Source organism: Elephas maximus, chromosome 11 (assembly GCF_024166365.1).
Source record: "Elephas maximus indicus isolate mEleMax1 chromosome 11, mEleMax1 primary haplotype, whole genome shotgun sequence".
Classification (NCBI taxonomy): domain Eukaryota; kingdom Metazoa; phylum Chordata; class Mammalia; order Proboscidea; family Elephantidae; genus Elephas; species Elephas maximus.
In genome coordinates this window covers 105,310,413-105,311,902 of record NC_064829.1, presented here as the reverse complement: position 1 = coordinate 105,311,902, position 1,490 = coordinate 105,310,413, and positions in this window count along the sequence as shown.

Here is a 1,490-nt window from a genome sequence, read left to right as displayed (position 1 = left end):
CTCCTGCGGCCCGAATGAAGACCCTAAGGAAGACCCACGTCCCTCAGATGACTCACCACAGAAAAGAAACGACGATAGGCGTATACTGGTCGGAAGCGGAAGTGGGCGACTATGGAGGGACCGAACTACACTTCCCAGAACCCTCTGCGATGCGCAGTCTTATTTAAGTTCCAGATAGCGACGTAGATGAGCGGCCGTGGCCAGCCCGTCCCAGAAGCAGGCGGAAGCGCAAGGGTACTGCCGGTAAGGACGCTCGTTAGATTTCTGCGCTTGGCACTGAGGTACTGCAGCGCCTTCCTTTTTTTTCTTAAAAAAAAAAAGTAATTATTTGTCTCTAACTTGCGCATGCTGTAGAAAATCTGACAATATTCTCAAACAAATCCATAATCCCACCACCGAGAGCTATTAAGCATTCTTAATGTTTTGGTATAAAGTATATTTAATTTTTTATTTCAAGAGTAGTACATGTTCAAAGTAAGAAAAAATCATAGTCAAAGAACAAAATTAAAATCCTTTGTAATCCTAGTGCCGAGACAAACATCATTAATATCTTGTTTTATATATTTCCTGACCTATTGGATGAATATGTATTTTAAAACCTCTCCTCCAAGAAAAAAGTATCATAATATTTTATGACCTTTTTTTTTTCCTCCTACTTCATATGTCTTAGGGTGGGTTCTCTAGAGAAGCAAAACCAATGAAACCTGTGTACATACGTGTATGTATACATACGTGTGTGTATACATACGTGTGTGTGTACAAATATCTATACATATCAATTCTGACTCATAGTGACCCTAAAGGACAAAGAAGAACTGCCCCATAGGGTTTCCAAGGCTGTAATCTTTATGGAAGCAGACTGGCAGATCTTTCTCTCTAGGAATGGCTGGTGGATTCCAACCACTGATCCTTTGGTTAGCAACCAACCACTTTTTTTTTTTTTTTAATAATTTTGATTGTGCTTTAAGTGAAAATTTACAAATCAAGTCAGTCTCTCACATATAAACTTCTATACACCTTACTACATACTCCCATTTACTCTCCCCCTAATGAGTCTGCCCCCTCCCTCCTTCCAGGCTCTCCTTTTGTGACCGTTTTGCCAGTTTCTAACCCCCTCTACCCTCCCATCTCCCCTCCACACAGGAGAGGCCAACATAGTCTCAAGTGTCCACCTGATGCAAGTAGCTCACTCCTCATCAGCATCTCTCCCCAATCCATTGTCCAGTCCAATCCACGCCTGATGAGTTTGCTTCGGGAATGGTTCCTGTCCTAGGCCAACAGAAGGCTTGGGGACCACGACGGCCGGGATTCTTCTAGTCTCAGTCAGACCATTAAGTCCGGTCTTTTTATGAGAATTTGGGGCTGCATCCCACTGTTCTCCTGCTCCCTCAGGGGATCTCTGTTGTGCTCCCTGTCAGGGCAGTCATCGGTTGTGGCCGGGCACCATCTAGTTCTTCTGGTCTCAGGATGATGTAGTCTCTAGTTCATGT